Source organism: Choloepus didactylus, chromosome 4 (assembly GCF_015220235.1).
Source record: "Choloepus didactylus isolate mChoDid1 chromosome 4, mChoDid1.pri, whole genome shotgun sequence".
NCBI lineage: Eukaryota > Metazoa > Chordata > Mammalia > Pilosa > Megalonychidae > Choloepus > Choloepus didactylus.
This window is the reverse complement of record NC_051310.1, coordinates 18569578-18581590: the sequence shown is the minus strand read 5'-3', so window position 1 is coordinate 18581590 and position 12013 is coordinate 18569578.

Genomic DNA, 12013 nt, shown 5'->3' with positions numbered 1-12013 from the left:
TGTAAATAACTGACCTAGGGTCCCACGACAAGAAGTGAGCCAAAACTCGGATCTGCCAACTCTCTAAACCCTATACCACAATACACTTCACCCCAACCTAGTTTGTCTTCCTGGGTTCTTCCATAGGAGTTAAAGTTATCCTTAACAGAAACTGGTTACTAGTAGTAATACAGACTTTTTCAAATGAATATGGTTTATGCATCAGAATCAGTATGCTTAAAATAATCGTGGGTTTGATCTTGTCATAATATTTTTTCCCTGAAATTAAAAAGTTTACTTTCTAGAGAAACATTGTTCCATTTTATTTAACTGATATTATTTGAAACCAAAATTTTGGGGTGATCTAGGTGTTTATTTCATCCAAATCTTATGACATTTGACTTTCTTCCTCATTATTAAAGAATTAAAACTGCAACCCCTTCCTTGAGAATTCAAGGAAGACAATTCCCAAGAGAATACTTGCTTCTGACTGAAAAATACCTCAAAAAGTTTGAATAGGTGTTCTTCATTTATCTTTTTAAAATTTAGCAATGGTATTAGTGGATTAATTATATCAACTGTGTGTGACTGAGTATGAAAACAAAAGTCTGCACAGGAACTCGATGACTGGCAGAAATAGAATAGCTATTGTGTAGCATCACATCTAAAATTCTCTTGGTTATATGCTACCTACATTTTATGCTCAGGTCGGATCTCATTATAACAAAATCTTTGACAAGCTTTCCAAGTTGAGGAACCTACTTATTTCAAGCAATATTCAAGACAAAAGAGAACTATAGACAAAACTCTGTAACAACTTAATTGCATTTTGATCAACTAGTAAGTTAGACGTCTTAAGTGGTTATTGTCTATATGATAGAATTTACCAAAAAAAATACAATCAGAAGTCAAATCAAGGGATGTGTGTAGCTGTTTATCCCTGGGAAATGCCAGTAGTGCAGATAACCAAAATCCAAAGCAGAGGCAGGAGATAAACTCAGCCGAGGCTGTATCCATTGGTCCCTGAGCAATTACACTGACCAAAAAGTGCCAAGTATTTACTGCATGCCAGATACTATTCCATGTTTTATGCGTATTAGCCGATTTAATCTCCCTAATAACCCTGTTAGAGAGGTGCTATTATAATCCCCATTTTACAAGTGAGGAAACCTAAGACCAAAGATTATTTGCCCCAAATCACGCAGCTGACAAGTGGCAGAGCTGGGATGTGAACCCAGGCAGTTTAGCTCCGGAGTCCTGCTATACTGCCGGGAGGAACCGTGCGGCAAGCCGGCAGATGCTCCGAAGCTCTGTCCGGAGAGCAGGCCTTGTGAATATAATGTGGAGCTGTGTAGATTCAAAAAAGGATGCACTTTCATTCCCTGCAATAGCAAATCATAGTCGGCGTGACAGAACCCACTAGCAGCAGCATAAAATCAACCACCAAATGTCACGTTATCACACAGGCCTGAGCTGCTGTATTATTAAAGTGGCTTAATAATTTTAGAAGTGACCGAACTGGCAGTGGTTCCTTTCAAGTTAGAGCATCTAGGGCTGAAAACTTTGCAATACTAAGTATTTCTATGAAATTCTCTGACTGAAACCATGCCATTTTGATAAGACTCACCAGATCTAAAGCATAAAGCAGAGAGGGAAAGGCTGGGTGTCGGAAGAGAAGGCAGCAGGGAAAATGCAGTGGGGCAGGGACAATGCAGCCCAGGAAATCGGGTATTGATATGATAAAATGAACACACCACACACAGAGACGGGTGTGAGCAAATACGGGCCAAATCATTGCCCTTTTCAGTGCGATCTCCTTGAATTCCACATTTTACAGTGCTCCAAGCAAGTCTGTGTGCCAAGCCATAATCCAATTGATGGGTATAAACTACACTTGATTATCTTTAGGCCGACAAGAAGCTCCACCAAAACTGCAGTCTGAGAGCTGTTTATCATTCATGTTCCCAGGCACTTTGCTCATTTCTCCTGTTCCCTTTGTAGCAAGGTTTTCAAAGAGCCTTCATGCCATTTGTGAGAAGTGAAAGCATCTCCCTCCCCCATTTTTTTGAATTAGAGAAGTTGTAGGTTTACAGAAAAATCATGCATAAAATACAGACTTTTCTATATTCTACCCTATTATGAACACCTTGTATCAGTGCCACACATTTGTCACAGTTCAAGAAAGAGCAGGCCAGTCTTTTTTGATACACATGAAGAAAGAGAAGCCCAAAAAGGCAAAGGGAAAATGATATTCACAGAGCATTTATTATGGGTCAGTTGTGATCGTAGGTAAACTCATGTATACCTTCACACTGTGGGGCAGGTGATACCAACCTCATTTCATAGGAGGGGAAAAAAAGGTTCAAGGTCACACAAATGACTAGGTAACCCACAGGGACTGCACATCTGATCAGGTCCTGGCTAAGCCAGTGCACGACCCCTCTGGCCCTGAAGACACGAATGATACCACTGTGTGTAATCTGGATGGCTGTTTGCTCAAACATACTTTAAAAATCCAAACACAAAAATTGAACACTAGTTTTGTTTTCTTCAGATAATTTTTTAATTCAATTTTATTGAGATATATTAACAAACCATACAATCATCCACAGTGTACAATCAATTGTTCACAGCACCATTATATAGTTGTGCATTCATCACCACAATTACTGCATGTTTTCATTACCACAAAAAAAGAATAAGAATAAAATTAAAAAAGAACATCCAGAGCTGGGAGGGACACGATGGCAGCATAGAGAGGTGTGGAATTTAGTTAGTCCCCTGGAGCAACTAATAAAAACCAGGAACAACTAGTAAATAATCTGAAACAGCTGCTGGGGTCAACTGTGGAATGGCTGAGATCACAGTATAAAATCCATAAGTAAAAACTGTGGAACGGTGCCAGAAGCCCCCTCCCCCACAGCAGGCTGAGCTGCAGGACCTGGCTGTGGGAGAAAGCCGCATTCCCGGAGCAAGCAAATATAGCTCAGCCTACCTCCAACTGGGGTTTTAATTAACAAATGTGGACTGCTGAATACAAAATACAAACATAGACAAACCCCTAACAAGCAGCAAAGTACCCTGAGGTTGGTCCCAGTAGAGAGGAGGTGGGCTGATGGAAAAAAAATTAATTTAAAAAAAGAAGGAAAAATACAGAGGCTTTTAAAGACAACTCATGTTAGAGAGCCAGAAAATGCATGTGCCCCAGGAAAGGGAGCCCAGAAGACTGGGTACTCTCCAACCAATGGGTGAAACTGGGAGGCTGTGGACTGGCTCTGAAAGGGGGCTTTCTTTCCCTTTTTCTCTCTCTCAACCTGAGTGGCTCAGTGGAGAAAGCCCCAGCCATTTTCAGTTCAGAGAGCTCTGACCCAGACAGGGGTGGAGTTAACAGAGTCAGAGAGCAAAGGAGTAATTCAAATGCAGAAGATAGCTCCCTAGGGGGTGTATATTCCCTAAGAGGAAGGAAGTGGGGCCCAGCTCAGACCACAGGGCCTGGGGAAAAACAGTCAAAACAGAAAAAAACCTTAGCAGAGAATTAAAGGAGCCACAACTTCTTGCACCAGTCAGAAGCGACAGGTTGACAGGCACCAACTGCTGGGCAGGTTAGGAAAAGCACAGTGGCTAGAGACCTCACAGAAATGTATGTCAGTCTTCTAAGACACACCATCAGGGAAATCTGACACCGAATATAGCCCCATTCTGAGACCTGAACCTGTTCTGGTCTGGGAAAATCTGATTGGGATAACCAAGGAAACCAGATGCCTAGACAACAGAAAACTACAAATTATACTAGCAAAAATAAAGATATGGCCCAGTCAAAGGAACAAACTTACACCTCAATTAAGATACAGTTGAAATACTGTTTCACTTTAATGAAACAATCAAAGATTTTCAAAGAAATATGCTAAATCAATTCAAAAACCAAGTCATCAGTTCAGGGAAGATAAGGCAAAAGAGATGAAGGATACAAAGAAAACACCGGGCAAACATAAGATAGAAATTGAAAGTTTGAAAAAACAACTGACATGGAAATGAAAGTCACAATGCAAGAGATGAAAAACACAATGGAGACATACAACAGCAAATTTCAAGAGGCAGAAGAAAACACTCAGGAACTGGAGAACAAGACACCTGAAATCCTATGCACAAAAGAACAGATAGGGAAAAGAATGGAAAAATATGAGCAACAACTCAGGAAACTGACAACATGAAGCACATGAATGTACATATCATTGGTGTCCCAAAAGGAGAAGAGATGGGAAAAGGGGCAGAAGCAACAATAGAGGAAATAATCAATGAAAATTTCCCATCTCTTTTGAAAGACATAAAATTAAAGATCCAAGAAACACAGCATACCTCAAACAGAAAAGATCTGAACAGATGTATGCCAAGACACTTAATAATCAGATTATCAAATGTCAAAGACAAAGAAAGAATCCTGAAAGCAGCAAGAGAAAAGTGATCCATCACATACAAGGGAATCTTGATAAGACTATGTGCAGATTTCTCAGTAGAAACCATGGAGGCAAGAAGGAAGTGGGGTGATCTATTTAAGAAACTGAAAGAGAAAAACTGTCAACCAAGGATCCTGTATCTGGCAAAACTGTCCTTCAGATATGAGGGAGAGCTTAAAATATTCTCTGACAGACAATGAATTTGTGAACAAGATACCTGCTCTACAGGAAATACTAAAGGGACCACTACAGGCAGATAGGAAAAGACAAGAGTGAGAGGTTTGGAACACAATTTTGGGTGATGGTAGCACAACAATGTAAGTACACTGAACAAAGATGACTGTGAGTATAGGAAGGTTAGGAGCATGTGGGACACGAGAAGCAAAGAGGAAAGATAAAGACTGGGACTGTATAACTTAGTGAAACCTAGAGTGCTCAACAATTGTGATAAAATATACAAATATGTTTTTACATGAGGGAGAACAAATGAATGTCAACCACACAAGGTGTTAAAAATGGGGTGGTATTGGGGAAAAAATACAATCAATGCAAACTAGAGACTATAGTTAACTAAAGACTATAGTTAACTATAGTAACAAAGACAATATACCAAAGCTAAATGCCTATAAGAGGGGGATATATGGGAGGTGTATGGGACTCTTGGCATTGGTAATGTTGTCTGACTCTTTTATTGTACTTTAGTTTAATTCTGTTTTTCCTTTAGTTGCTTTTTAGCTGTCATTTTTTTTCTTTCTTTTTCTTATTCCTTTGTCTCTCTACCTTCTTTGACTCTTCCTCCTTCTTTGTGGAAGAAATGGAGATATACTAATATAGATAGTGGTGATGATGGTGAGTGCATAAATATGTCATTATAAAGGGAACCATCAATTGTTTACTTAGGATGGAATGTATAGTGAGTGAACAAATCCATCTTTAAAAAAGAACGGGTTGATGAAGAAACCTTGACCCTATATTGAGTGAAATAAGTCAGACACAAAAGGACAAATATTGTATGGTCTCACTGATATGAATTATTTATAATATGTAAACTCATAGACATGAAATATGAGTTACCAGGATATAGAAAAAGGTTAAAGAATGGGGAGCAGCTGCTTATGAGCAGAATGTTTAGGTTGAACTTAAGTGTTTGGAAATGGACAGAGGTGACAGTAGCATGTTATTGTGAGAATAACTAACAGTGCTGAATGGTATGTGAATGTGGTTGAAAGGGGAAGCTTAGAGTCACATATGTTACCAGAAGGAAAGTTGGAGGTTAAAATATAGGAATGTATAAAACAGTGAATCTTGTGGTGGACAATGTCCGTGATTAACTGTACAAATATTAGAAATCTCTTTCATGAACTAGAACAAATGTATGACTATAACTAGAAGTTAATAATAAAGGGGTATATAGGAAAAATATATACCTATTGCAAACTATGTACTACAGTTAGTAGTATTTTAACATTTTTTTCATCAACAGTAACAAATGTACTATACCAATACTATGAGTCAATAATGGAGGGGGGGTGGTTAGGGGTATTGGAGGATTTGATTTTTCTTTTTTGTTTTTATTTCTTTTCTGGAGTAATGAAAATGTTCTAAAAATTGAAAAAAAAGTTAAGTGTGGTGATGGACTGCATAGCTGTATGATGATACCGTGGGCAATTGATTGTGCACTTTGGATTATTGTGTGGTATGTGAACAATCTCAATAAAATTTAATTTTAAAAAAAGATTAGATGAGAAAAATCATGTGGCCAACACTTCTAAAATGGTAAGAAAAAAAAAAGGAAAAAAAGAAAAGAAAAGAAAGGAAAAAACACCCAAAATGTCCCATACCCCCCATTTCTCCCTATTATTCATTTACTTTCTGTCCTCATTTTTCTACTCATCTGTCCACACACTGCATAAAGGGAACATGAGCCACAATGTTTTCACAATCACACAGTCACAGAGTGTAAGCTATATAGTTATACAATTGTCTTCAAGAATCAAGGCTATTGGGTTGCAGTTCAACAGTTTCAGGTATTTCCTTCTAGCTATTCCAATATACTAATAACTAAAAAGAGATATCTACATAATGCATAAGAATAACCTCCAGAATGACCTCTCAACTCTATTTGAAATCTTCCCACCACTGAAACTTTGTTTCATTTCTTTTCCCTCTTTTGGTCTAAGAAGGCTTTCTCAATCCCACAATGCAATGGCCAAGCTTATCCCCATGAGTGATGTCCCACATTGCAAGAGGGACTTACACATCTGGGAGTCATTTCCTATGTAGGGGGGAGGGCAATGAGAACCTGCAGAGTTGGCTTAGAAAAAGAGGCCACATCTGAGCAACAAAAGAGGTTCTCTGTGGGCGACTTTAATGCACAATTTTAAGTAGGCTTAGCCTCTCCTTTGGAGTAACAAACTTCATAAGGGCAAGCCCCAAGATCAACGGCTCAGCCTTCTAAATTGGCAGCTCCCAATGCTTATACGAATATCAGTAATTCCCCAGGTGGGGAAGTTTAATATTTCCACATTTTCCCCCAGTCCCTCAAAGGAGCCTTGCAAATACATTTTTATTCTCTGCCCAAATTATTCTGGGATGGACCAGGGCTTCACACTAACCTGTACACCAACCAGATTTCACTCCCTATTCAAAGTTCCAGTAATTATGGTGTTTGAATAAACTGACCATACAAGTTAAATTACATAGTGTGCTACAAAAAGTATAGATTTTGCACCTAATAAACATCTCTTCCTTTAGTCTCACACAGAAGTTAAAGTTTTAAAACACCATCAATATTGTCCTTTACCCTTTAGTCTGATTTACCTTAGTACAATTGAAGTCCATTTCATTCATATCTCTAATTGAAGTCTGATCTCTTTTTCAGACTCTAATATTTGCTGTATGGGGTAGTGCTGACATTCATAGCTGCTGAACTCTGGCTCTGGGTCTCAGGTGTCACACGGATACCCAAAGTTCCAGGCACCGACCAAGTTATATACACAGAGCTCAGCATGTCAGAATTTAGAAATAGCTATTATAGCTCAGGAATAGATGTAACTGCTGTAAGAGCTTACAATCTATGAACCTTTACAATAAGACTTCCCTTGATAACTCATGCTCTCATATTCAATTCCCAGTTTTCACATTATAGTTAGTCCATATTAACAAGGGCTTATAATCTTTGTCTTTTCATTTATGGTTTATTTCACTCAACATACTGTCCTCAGTGTCCATTCACCTAGTTGCATTCCACACAACTTCATTCCTTCTTGTAGCAGCTCAATATTCCTTCGTATGTATACACCACAGTTTGCCATTCCATTCATCAGTTGATGTATCCATAGGCCACCTCCATCCACTGCGAATCATGAATACTGCCACCATAAACACCACTGGGCAAATATCCATTTGTGTCCCTCTTTTCAGTTCTTCCAAGTATATACCCAATAACAAGGTTGCAGGACCATATGGTAACCCCATGCTTAGCTTCCTGTGGAACCACCACACTGCCCTCCAAATGGGCTGCACCATTCTACTTCCCCATCAATGGTGATTAGGTACATCCCTCTCTTCACATTTTCTCCAGCACTTGCTCTTTTTATTTTTAGACAGTTTTATTCACACACCAGACTTTTCCTCCTAAGTAAGCAGTCAATGGTTCCTGCATAATCATATAGCTATGCATTCACCACCACTGTCTATATGAGGACATTTCTATTTCTTCCACAAAGAAAGATGAAGAAAAAAGAAAAAGGGAAAAAATTACAACTATAAAAAAGAAAAAATAAAATTAAAATTAAAAATACATTAAAAAAAAAAAGGTCAGACAACAACACCAACACCAAGATTCCCATGCCCCTCCTTTATCTCCCCCTCTTATAGACATTTAGCTTTGGTATGTTGCCTTTGTTACAATTAATGGAAATATATTACAATGTTACTGTTAACTATACACTCTAGTTTGCATTGATTGTATTTTTCCCCAAAATCATTCCATTTTTAACACCTTGCAAAGTTGACATTCATTTGTTCTCCCTCATGTAAAAACATTCTTACATTTGTACATTTAATCACAATCATTGACCACTCTGGGTTTCACTAAGTTATACCACCCCAATCTTTATCTTCTGTCTTTCCTTCTGGTGTCCTACATGCCCCTAATCTTCCTCTTTCAACCATACTCACAGTCATCTTTGTTCACTGTACTTACAATATTGTGTTACCATCACCCAGTATTATGCTATCCATTTCTGGATCTATATAACCAATCCTGTAGAACATTCTGTATTCCTTCAGCATCAAATGTCCAATCTTTACCCTCTTTCTATCTCCTGGCATCTTCATTTGTACACTCTTCTCCAAACCTCTCTCTCCTGTCTTTTCCTATCTGTGTGTAGCACTCCCTTTAGTATTTCTTGTAGGGAGGTCTTCTGTTCATGAACTCTCTCAGTGTCTGTTTACCTGTAAATATTTTAAACTCTCCCTCATTTTTGAAGGACAGTTTCACTGGATATAGGATTCTTGGTTGGCAGTTTTTCTCTTTCAGTATTTTGAATATATCATCTACTGCCTTCTTGCCTCCATGGTATCTACTGAGAAATCTACACTTAGTCTTATCAAGCTTCCCTTGTATGTGATTGATTGCTTTTCTCTTGCTGCTTTCAGAAATTTCTCTTTGTCTTTGACATCTGATAATCTGATTGGTATCTTGGCGTACATGTATTTGGATCAATTCTGTTTGGGGTATGCTGTGCTTCATGGACCTATAATTTTATGTCTTTCTTAAGAGTTGGGAAATTTTCATTGATTATTTCCTGTATTATTCTTTCTGCCCCTTTTTCCTTCTCTTCTCCTTCTGGGACACCTATAACATGTATATTCATTAAGTTGCCATTCAGTTCCCTGAGCCCCCACTGATATTTTTCAATTCTTTTCCCTATCTGTTCTTTTGTGTGTAGGATTTCAGGTGTCCTATCTTCTAGTTCAGTAATCCTTTCTTCTGCCTCTTGAAATTTGCTGTTGTATATCTCCATTGTGTTTTTCATCTCTTCTATTGTGCCTTTCATTTCCATAAGTTCTACCATTTGTTTTTTCAAGTTTATGAATTCTTCCTTATGGTCAGCTAGTGTCTTCTTTATATCCTTCATCTCTTTTGTCACATTTTCTTTCAACATGTTGATTTGATCTAGAAGATCTGTTTGAACATCTTTAATTAGTTGTTTCAACTCTTGAATCTCATTTGTGTTAGTTTGGTCCTTTGACCAGGCCATATCTTCGTGTTTCCTTGTATGGCTCATGACTTTTTGCTGTCTAAGTATCTGATTTTCCTGATTAGTTTATTTCTGAGATTTTCTCTCTTTTGCCTTGGGTTTTCTTCTTGGTTTTCTTTGACCTCTATATTTCTTTGTTTCTCTTTCTGAGCAGTTGTCAAATTGGCCCTGCCGGCTAGTCTCCCAAAATCATGCACCCACCATGTTCTGCCATAGGGATGGGAGGTAGGCACTGGGCACCCCAGCAAGTTCACTGTGTGTGGTAATATAGATCTGCTCTGTTTTCTGCCAGTCAGCAAGACCCAGGTTTGTTTTAAAGCTGGGTTGTTCATATCAGCCAAAACTTGGCTGGATTTCTGTGCAGGGTGTGTAGACCAGCTTCTGTGGTCCTAATAAAGAGTCTGTAGAATCTTTTTAAAAGTCTTTCTATTCCCTTGCACTTCCCAAACTGTCCAGCAGATGGCACTGTTCAGTAACCTAATCATCCTCAGAGGCTGAGCACAGGCTGTGTCTACTACACAGGTGAGCTGAAACTGCAAGATTACTACGCCCTCACTTTGCTGGCCAAAATCTGGCTCAGTGTAGGGCCACACCTGTGGCCAAGTACTCCCTCAGCTGACCAGTACTCTAGTCATGCCCAAGGCAAGAAATGGCCAGTGGCTGCTGCTTCCCTCAAGTGTGGGGGAAGGGTTTTCAGACTCAGGACTGGAAGCACAGTCTCTTCCCATGTTTTTTCAGTGTCTTTGTCCCTCACTGACCTGGGCCTTAAAATGTCCTCCCCTGTCCTCCAGGTCTTCAAACAGAGGGGGTGTGTCTGACTGCTGTGAGAGATTTTAAAATCTGTTTGGAGGGGTCCCATCTGCTGATTCTGTGCCTTTCCACACTGAGCCCAAGTTGAGGGGAGAGGAGAAGACTGGTTGGTCTGGGATGGAAGATTTCTACATGATATTTCTTCTTTCTTCAATTTGGCATCTTCAGCATCCTTCTCCAGTCTGTATCCTCCTCCAGAGTTTCAAACAACTCAGAATTGTCCTTTTTCTCATTGAATCTCTGGAGAGTTTTCAGTAGCTGTTTATGTCAACATGTTGATGACCAGATAATTTTTATATTACTAAAACTTTAAAAGATTCTGTAAATATTCAAAAATATTTTACCAATATTTCCAGGAAAGAATTCATTAGTCAGGAGTCTAGTATACCAGGTCTAATTAGGCTTAAGCAATAAAACAGACTTTAATGTAACAAAGGTCCAGTGAGGGTGCTGGATCTAGGGGATCCAGCAAATGGAGACTATCTGCAAATCTCAGCTTTGCTTTCCCTGGATAGGGCATCATTCTCAAGCAAGATCTAACTGGAAGCTAAAATCACCCCACAGCTCCAGGATTCTCTCTGCCTTCCTGCCAAGTCATTCCAGGGAAAAGAAGATACTTACCCAATACCTCCTGCCAAAGTTCCCACGATCTGTCTGGCAAGCTTGGGTCATATGTCCATGCCTGATGCAATCACCAGATCCTGGGACTGCCCCAGTAGGGAGGGAGGGGGCAGGTAGGGAGTTAAAGGCAAGTGGGAAACCCATGTTGTCCGCTCCAGATCAAAAAGTGTCTCCAGGTAAAATACTACTATTGTACCAGAGGAACCCTTTTATGTCTCTTTCTTATACAACTTGTAGAAGCTTGCAGAGTTTAAAAGCAAAAGGAAACCAAGTAGAGAAACACAAGTCCACATTTCTAAAAAAATCTGCATAAGTGAACTCTTATGGAGTATTCTAGATCAATAACTTCTCAAACTGTGGGTTACAATCCATTAGTGAATCATGAAATCAATTTAGTGGGCCATGACCAATACTTCTAAATGAAATTAGAGTAGAAAATAGCTCTGGGGTAGCACAGAGTAAGGTTATTATTTCAATTTACGTATCTGTGAGTGTGTTCTGGGTTGTGATGTAAACTGTATTCTTTCCCAGGTTTGCTGGTGCATCCACCCGGAATGAAAACCAATGGCCAGCTGTGTATGAGGGTTGACTAAAGCGTAAGAGGTAGCTCAGAGAACTACAAGGGGAGCAGGATTCATTAGAATTATCTAAACCGAGCTCTGCTCCCTCCAAGCAACATGACCTTAAGTCACTTAACTGCCTGTGAGTCTCCATTTTCTCATCTGTAAAATGGGATTAGCACCTGTCCTCTCTGCCTCATGGGATTGTCATAGGATCAAATGGAACAGTGCTCTTAAAGACAGGCAAGAACTCCATATATGTAAGTTGTAATGATTATTTGTTCTCCGTAAGTCAAAATGCCTGGTACCGGCAGTCTTTGAT